Below are 9,249 nucleotides of genomic sequence, written 5' to 3'. Positions count from 1 at the left end.
ATGTAAGCTGTCAAGTCACTTTTGAAGCAGCCTCGGATAAGAGATCAGCCATGGATGAAGAAAGACCATTTTAGAAGAGAATGAGAAACAGTCGCTGAGGATGGTAAAGTAATTCAAGCATTAAATTAATTCTTACATGTTTACCAAAAGGATGACAAAAAATATGCCTATTCCTCTGTGCCTCAAGAAAAGTGTTTAAGTCACCAGGGTGACTGAAATGCCAAGTATCCAGACAAGATCAGGGACAAGTATTAACCCTAAGTTTGCCTGTGCCAAATTTCTATACCATCCAAGAGAGAAACTTTAAGCTTGTCCTTGACACATAGTATTTGGGTTACGTATCACCAGGAATGGGCAAAATGGAAGTCAGAGTCATGCCCAAAATAGTTCCATCTGTCTGGGACCAATCAGTTTTAGTGCCCACAGGGCAGAACAGCCCTTCACGAGATTGAATGAAAAAGAACTGGGTGAACTCCAGATCCTGAGGCACTGATACAAACCTAAATGTCATTTCAAAACCTTGTTTTCATAACAGTTTACATACGTTTGCTAATTTATAAAACTTTCCCACTCCTATTTCCTTATCTATATTAACATAAGTTTTATATTCAAAATAATCAAGGCATGAAAGCATATTACAGTCTGCTACAAATAAAGTTACAAAGACAGAAAAAGTTACACTTATTGGATACCCACTGAATACATAGTTTTGTACTAATTATTATGGAGATATAAAGAAAAAAGTAGGTGCAACCTCTGATTTCAATGAACTTGCAGTTCCTGGACCAAGATAGCATACAATATTCCAATTTGTTGAGCACTCATTCACTAAGGGATTTGGTACATTCACACAGTGTAATTCACTCAATCAATCGATCAAGGATTTAACGTGGACATTGTCCACATTTTACAGGTGACGCAATGTGAACTGCCCATATGATAACAATATATACCTTTTGGCCCTGGACAGTCTGAACTTACACCTGTTCGTTTGATGTAGTTTTGAATGATATCCTTTTTCATTCTCCAAGATCCCCAATTTGGATTATAAATTATATAGTCACCTCAATTATCCCAGTAGTAGATGGCAAACCTGAGATTAAAATTATGGTCTGCTCCAATGGAATAGAATAGAAACCCCAGAACTAGACCCACAAGAGTATGGCCAACTAATCTTTGACAAAGCAGGAAAGAACATCCAATGGAAAAAAGACAGCCTCTTTAACAAATGGTGCTGGGAGAACTGGACAGTAACACGCAGAAGGTTGAAACTAGACCACTTTCTTACACCATTCACAAAAATAAACTCAAAATGGATAAAGGACCTGAATGTGAGACAGGAAACCATCAAAACCCTAGAGGAGAAAGCAGGAAAAGACCTCTCTGACCTCAGCCGCAGCAATTTCTTACTTGACACATCCCCAAAGGCAAGGGAATTAAAAGCAAAAATGAGATATTGGGACCTCATGAAGATAAAAAGCTTCTGCACAGCAAAGGAAACAATCAGCAAAACTAAAAGGCAACCAACGGAATGGGAAAAGATATTTGCAAATGACATATCAGACAAAGGGCTAGTATCCAAAATCTATAAAGAGCTCACCAAACTCCACACCCAAAAAACAAATAATCCAGTGAAGAAATGGGCAAAAAACATGAATAGACACTTCTCTAAAGAAGACATCCAGATGGCCAACAGGCACATGAGAAGATGCTCAACGTCGCTCCTCATCAGGGAAATACAAATCAAAACCACACTCAGATATCACCTCACGCCAGTCAGAGTGGCCAAAATGAACAAATCAGGAGACTATAGATGCTGGAGAGGATGTGGAGAAACGGGAACCCTCTTGCACTGTTGGTGGGAATGCAAACTGGTGCAGCCACTCTGGAGAACAGTGTGGAGGTTCCTCAGAAAATTAAAAATAGACCTACCCTATGACCCAGCAATAGCACTGCTAGGAATTTACCCAAGGGATACAGGAGTACTGATGCATAGGGGCACTTGTACCCCAATGTTTATAGCAGCACTCTCAACAATAGCCAAATTGTGGAAAGAGCCTAAATGTCCATCAACTGATGAATGGATAAAGAAATTGTGGTTTATATACACAATGGAGTACTACGTGGCAATGAGAAAGAATGAAATATGGCCTTTTGTAGCAACGTGGATGGAACTGGAGAGTGTGATGCTAAGTGAAATAAGCCATACAGAGAAAGACAGATACCATATGTTTTCACTCTTATGTGGGTCCTGAGAAACTTAACAGAAACCCATGGGGGAGGGGAAGGAAAAAAAAAAAAGAGGTTAGAGTGGGAGAGAGCCAAAGCGTAAGAGACTCTTAAAAACTGAGAACAAACTGAGAGTTGAAGGGGGGGTAGGAGGGAGGGAAGGGTAGGTGATGGGCATTGAAGAGGGCATCTTTTGGGATGAGCACTGGGTGTTGTATGGAAACCAATTTGACAATAAATTTCATATATTAAAAAAAAATTATGGTCTGCTGATTATTGGTGCTCTTTTGAACCTGATCTTAAATTAGATATACTATAATAAGAATATGACAGAAATCGGGGCGCCTGGGTGGCGCAGTCGGTTAAGCGTCCGACTTCAGCCAGGTCACGATCTCGCGGTCCGTGAGTTCGAGCCCCGCATCAGGCTCTGGGCTGATGGCTCGGAGCCTGGAGCCTGTTTCCGATTCTGTGTCTCCCTCTCTCTCTGCCCCTCCCCCGTTCATGCTCTGTCTCTCTCTGTCCCAAAAATAAATAAAAAACGTTGAAAAAAAAATTTTAAAAAGAATATGACAGAAATCAATTGCTATCTTCTGAAAGTCTACTGCTAACATTGCCACTTACACACAATTACTCATACATCTTCACGTAAGCACTCCTGTCCCTGTGTGGCCTATGCTACCTGCTCGGTTACCCTCATCTGTTTTTTCCTACCTGTATAATAGCTACGAGCACACAATTCAGCTTTGGACTATAGGAACTCAACATTTGTGTTGTTCATACATCCAAATCCCTGGCTTCAGCTTTCTTGACTCTTTAAACTCACAATCAACCCACATAAGACAATCATTCTTGTGACCCTTTATTGGATAGAAAATGATTATCAGGAAGTATTCCACCTGTTATACATACATATATAATGTTTTTTAATTTATTTTGAGAGAGAGAGAGAGAGAGCGAGCAAGCAAGCATGAGCCGGGGAAGAGCAGGGAGAGGGAGAGAGAGAGAACCCCAAGCAGGCTTCATGTTGACAGCACAGAGCTCATCAAACCCACAAACCATGATGAGATTATGACTTGAACTGAAATCAAGAGTCAGATGCTCAAATGACTGAGCCACCCAGGTGCCCCTCAGGAAGGATTCCAGCTCTTAAAAAAAACTAAAGCTCCAATACCACTCATATACCAAAATTTCCTTCTATTGCAACTATCGTGCCATCATTCCTGCCTAACTAACTTCAGTCTCATTCATAGTTACTTTCTGTTTCTTGACTTACATGTTTTCTTCCAGATAATCAAACTAATTCTGGCCTCACTTTCTTTTCTACTCCACCTAAACTCCATGAAAAATCTCATCTGTTTCTATGACTTTTATATACATATTTAAACAATATGAAAACAGAGTCATAGGTTTGTAGCCAAAGCACCTCACATAAAAATCTGGGTTATAAGGGGTACTCAATACATATATGTAGAATAAGGGAATTATGACAGGGTGATTACCTACTGTATGCTAAATTTTCTCCTTCCAGTTCTCATATTGGCGTTACGAATAGCATATCTGAAAAGGGCTAGCTGGTATAGCACTGGACTAATGAGGCTACAATAATCAGTCAAATCCTCAGGAAAACAATCTTCCTTAGAACTACTACATGAAAATAAAATAATATCCTAATCTTTGATCAGCTATGCCATTTACTATTACTTTTATGATTGGGTTTTTATAATAGTAGTTATACTTCTTTGTATTCTTTCCTAGGTATTAAGCAACTTATTTTAACTGTTGGCCAGTAGGTCTACAGTGGCTCCTGGCCTTTGGGCTCATGGTGTAAACAGCAGGATGTCCTATAGGAATAGTCAACTTATATAACAGTCAGCATTACATGTTCCATATAAGAGGTGCTCCATAATTCACTGATGGATAAGCATATTTTCTCACCCACACATGCACTGAAAAAAATGTCATTATATAAAAAAAGCCAAATGGAAATATTTTTTAAAAATTTGTTTTTAAAAAGTTTATAGCATTGATTCATCAGCCAGTATTTTCAAAATATAAACACCTTCATATAATGAAATACGTTATATATAAACATTTGACTAAAATAACTGTAATAAAGTAGGCCTTGTGAAATTTATTTTTCACTCACCTTGAAGTTTTCTTCAAGTCCAGATTTGTTGGTAGTTCTGCAGGCTCTCTCCAGCTTTACTTCATTAGTCTTCGTAGACTTATGTTTCTAACATTGGCAGCCTAGTGACTTTCAGACCAATCCATCTACTGAGGACACCAAGAAAATCTAGAAAAAACATAAAAATAACACTTTGATATAAAATAATATAATGTAATGTAAATTAAATACAGAATGTATGTTTAATTTTTCCATAAAAACTACAAATTCTAGTTCAGGATGAGTAAAAGAGGATTCCAGTAAACACCTAAGATTTTCAGTAGGGAATTCGGAGGGCTACATTCCAGGGTATAGACCAGACAAGCCCTCACAAGGGGACTCAAAGAAATCTGGGATTGTTAGTGCCTTCACTTAACTATTTGCCAGAATGAAAATTAAGTCATTTTTGGAGGATGAGAACACTGTGCCAAACCTCAAATTTATCTAACATTTTATACACAATTCTTTGGCTTTAAGCAAAATATAAGCAACTATACACAAATAAAGAATTTGAGAAATTAAAGAAAAAATACACCCTGCCAATAGACAAATAGGAGATTTATATATTGGAATTATCAATTATGACTTCTATAGTTAAGGAATATAAAGAAAAAATTTAGAAATTGGCAGAAGGAAAAAAAAAACTGGCAGAAAGCTAAAACTAAAAACTAAGAATCATATGGAAATTCTGGAATTTAGAGATACACTAATTCAAGTAAGAACTCAAAAAATAGGTTTAAGGATACTATACATAGAAAATCCTAAAGACCACCAAAAAGCTAGTAGAAATAAAAAACGAACTCAGTAAAGTTGTAGCATACAAAACTAATACCCAGAAATCAGTAGTGTTTCTATACACTAATAACAAAGTAGCAGAAAGAGAAATTAAAAAAACAACACCATTTATAAGTGCACCAAAAAGAATAAAATATTTAGGAGTAAACTTAACCAATTAGGTCAAAGACCTGTCCTCTGTAAACTATAAAACATGAAAGAAATTGAAGATGACACAAATAAATGGAAAGATATTCCATGTTGATGAACTAGAAAAATTAATAATGTTAAAATGCTGATATTACCCAAAGCAATCTACAGATTCAATGAAATCCCTATTAAAATATCAACAGCATTTTCACAAAGCTAGAATAATACTAAAATTTGTATGGAACTCCAAAATACCTCTAATAGCTAAAGCAATCTTGAAAAAAAAAAAAAAAACAAGCTGGAGGCATCACAATTTTAGATTTCAAGATACATTACAAAGCTGTTGTAATTAAAACAGTATGGTACTGGCATAAAAGTAGACACATATATCAATATAAAAGAATAGAGAGTCCAGAAAGAAACTTACAATTATTTGGTCAATTAATATATGACAACAGAGGCAAGAATATACAATGGTGAAAAGATAATTTCTTCAATAAATGGTGCTGGAAAAACTGGACAACTACACGTAAAACAATGAAACTGGACCACCTTTTAACACCATACACAAAAACAAACTCAAAATGGATTAAAGACCTAAATGTGAGCCCTGAAACCATAAAAATTGTACAAAAGAGCACAGGCAGTAATTTCTCTGACACTGGTTGTAGCAACATTTTCCTAGATGTGGCTCCTAAGGCAAGGGAAACAAAAGCAAAACTAAATTATTGAGACTACATCAAAATAAAAAGCTTTTGAAAAAAATGTTTTAATAAAAATATATAGGAAAAATAAAAAGCTTTTTCACAGCAAAGGAAACAATCAACAACAGAAAAAGGCAACCTGTGGAATGGGTCAATATATTTAAATTATATATCTAATCAGGGGTTAGTTTCCAAAATATATAATGAAAAATAATTACACAACTCAACCCCCCAAAAAACCCAGACAATCCAACTAAAAAATGGGCAGAGGACCTGAACAGACATTTTTCCAAAGAAGACACACAGATGACCAACAGACACATGAAAAGATGTTCAACATTACTCATCATCATGGAATGTAAATCAAATCAACAATCAGATACCACCTTATGCATGTTAGAATGGCTAAAATCAAAAAGACAAGAAGTAACAAGTGTTGACAAAGATGTGGAGAAAAAGAAACCCCCGATTGGTGTATGAATGTAAATTGGTGCAGCCACTGTGCAAAACAGTATGGAGGTTCCTCAAAAAATTAAAAATAGAAATACCACCGGGTGCCTGGGTGGCTCAGTTGGTTGAGCATCCGACTTCAGCTCAGGTCATGATCTTGCGGTTTGTGAGTTTGAGCCTCACATCAGACTTGCTCGCTGCTGTCAGCACGAAGCCAGCTTCAGATTCTCTGTCCCCCTCTCTCTGCCCCTCCCTTTTTCACACTCTCTCAAAATAAACATTAAAAAATAGAAATACCATGTGATCCAATAATTCCACTATTGTGTATTTACCTGAAGAAAATGAGAACAGGAACTCAAAAAGATATATGCACCCCTATGTTTATTAAAGCATTATGTATAATAGCCAAGATATAGAAGCAACTTGAATGTCCATCAATAGATAAATGTTTATGCAGCTATAGAAAAGATGAGATCATGTTATTTGAGACAACATAAATGGACACAGAAGGTACTATACTAAGTGAAATAAGTCAGATTGAGAAAGACAAATACCATATAATTTCACTCACAAGTGTAATCTAAATGAAACAAATGAATAAACAAAAAGCATATATATGTATATATATACACACACACATACATATAATCGTATAGATATATAAACCATGATATATAACAATATATAACATACATATACCCAATACCACAACAATACATAGAATGGATCAAAAGAATATTTAGAATGATATCAGCCAACAGCTTTCTGATAGTTTTCCAAAGGTGATTAACACAATCAACCATAGATAAGAGGGTATCTATGAACACAAGCAGTATATATATCTATATACATGTACACACACACACACACACACAGAGCACATGACAGTAAAACTTCTATAAATCAAAGACAATGTTTAAAATTAGCCAAAGGATTGTTTTTAAAGTTCCATTACATTCCAAAGAGCACCAATAAGACTAACAGCTGGGTTTTTTTTATTATTTTTTATTTTCTAGGAAAGCCTAAAGGAAGAATAATATAGTTCTTTAAGGGACTGAAAGCAAATACCTACAAACTCACCATACAATTTACAATGAAAATATCTTCACACATGCAAGCAAAATAAAACATCTTCAGACAAACAAAAGCTCAAAGAATTACTAGCAAATTTGCACTAAAATACATACTAAAAAGGAAATATTTATGGGACAGAAACAATCTAAGATAGAAATACAGCAATGCAGCAGAATGACAACTCCTGGGGCGCCTGGGTGGCTCAGTTGGGTAAGCGTTTGACTTCAGCTCAGGTCATGATCTCACGGTTTGTAGGTTCAAGCCCCAAGTCAGGCTCTGTGCTGACAGCTCGGAGTGTGGACCCTGTTAAGGATTCTGTGTCTCCCTCTTTCTCTGCCCCTCCCCTGTTCATGCTCTGTCTCCTTCTCTCTCAAAAATAAATAAACATTGAAAAAACTAAAAAAAAAAAAAAAGAATGTCAACTCATGAAAAGGTAAACTTAAATGGATATTGACCATTTAAAGTAAGAGTAATTCTATATTATGTGGCTTTAAATATGCATAAAATCAAGATTCTTGGCAACAATGTCACAAAATATAAGAGGAAAATGAATAGAGGTAAAGTATTAAGAAGTCCTTGTATCTTTGGGAAGTAATAAAAGCAGTAATTTATATTACACTTTAATGAGACAAGGATGCATGTTGTAATCTCTAGGGTAACCACTAAACAATATGAATGATTTATTACTAAAAAGATAATAAAGGAAATAGAATAAAAAAAACACTTATGGGGTGCCTGGGTGGCTTAGTTGGTTAAGCATCTGACTTAGGCTCAGGTCATGATCTCAAGGTTTGTGGGTTCAAGCCCCACGTTGGGCTCTGTGCTGACAGCTCGAAGCCTGGAGCCTGCTTTGGATTCTGTGTCTCCCTCTCTCTCTCTCTGCCCCTCCCCCGCTCTCACTCTGTCTCAAAAATAAATAAACATTAACAATTTTTTTAAAAATAACACTTAATTCAGAAGAATCCAAGGCAAGGTAAAGAGAGGAACACAGCCAAGACATGCCCAAAAGAAAGTACATGGTAAATTGGTGGATAAAAAAACCCATACATCAATAATGACACTAAATAAAAATCACTAAAGACTCTAAATAAAAGACAAATATTGCCAGACTAACAATGAAAACAAAACCCAAACATGTTTTGCTTACCAAAGACATACCTTAAATATAAGGAAAATATAAAAGTTGAAAATAAAGAGTATAAAAGATATCCCATTGGATACAATTAACTCAAAGGGAGCTAATGTAGCTGTATTAATATCAGACTTTAAAGTAAGAAAATAGACAGGAAAGGAGACAAGGAGGCAAATTTCACAATGACAAAATGTCACCTCAACAGGAAGGAACAATTCTAAATCTGCATATAACCAATAACATAGTTTGAAAATGTATTAATCGTATGTTGGCAAAAGGGAAAAAAATGTACAAATCCACAATCAGATTAGGAGATATTAACACATCTCTCTCCCTAAATGACATGACAACCAGACCAAAACAAAACAAAACAAAATAGTGAGGATATAGAAGATATAAACAAGTTGTCTCAGTTGGGGCTTTCCCAGAAGCAGATCTGGATATAAGGATTTAAGTGCTAGCAACTGACTCATGAGGTTCAGGGAATACTGGTAGTGGACTGGGGAATTGTTAAAGAAAAGAAAAGCCGGTTACTGCTACATTGTACTGTGGGCAATGGGACTAATTGTTAT

The 9,249-nt window shown here is 35.9% G+C and overlaps 1 non-coding gene across 1 annotated transcript; it reads left to right on the top strand.

Moving 5' to 3' along the window:
* Positions 1-8,278: 8,278 nt before the first annotated feature.
* Positions 8,279-8,363, top strand: TRNAL-UAG. The gene has a single exon. It is a non-coding gene; the product is annotated as a tRNA-Leu (tRNA).
* The last annotated feature ends 886 nt before the right edge of the window (positions 8,364-9,249 follow it).

The sequence above is a fragment of the Lynx canadensis genome, chromosome X, assembly GCF_007474595.2.
Source record: "Lynx canadensis isolate LIC74 chromosome X, mLynCan4.pri.v2, whole genome shotgun sequence".
Lineage (NCBI taxonomy): Eukaryota > Metazoa > Chordata > Mammalia > Carnivora > Felidae > Lynx > Lynx canadensis.
Note: the sequence above shows the minus strand (reverse complement) of the source record. Positions and strands in the feature narration are given on the sequence as shown.